A 308-nucleotide genomic window follows, 5' to 3' on the forward strand; every position below is an offset into this window, starting at 1 on the left:
AGGGTCTCCAAGCCGCTCGCTCGCGGGTCTGCGCAAGTCCTGCAGGGAGCCCCACGGGTGAGTCGGCCGCGCAATGGTTAATCCCCGGAGCCGGGAGGGGCGGGCCGGGCCTGGAACCTCAGAATCCGAGGGCAGCGGGGTCCCCGGTTGAGGGGTCTGGGTCCCGAGTGCCATCCCCCTCGGATTCTGCGAGCGCCGGGTCCTGCAATCCGGGATGGCTCCCAGTTTCCAGATCGGAACGTTCTCCTACTCGGGATCCTGAGATGCCGGCGCCGCTTCCTATGGGAGGAGCGCGGGCCTGGAAGGGT

The sequence above is a fragment of the Myotis brandtii genome, unplaced genomic scaffold (genome assembly GCF_000412655.1).
Source record: "Myotis brandtii unplaced genomic scaffold, ASM41265v1 scaffold535, whole genome shotgun sequence".
In the NCBI taxonomy this organism is placed as follows: domain Eukaryota; kingdom Metazoa; phylum Chordata; class Mammalia; order Chiroptera; family Vespertilionidae; genus Myotis; species Myotis brandtii.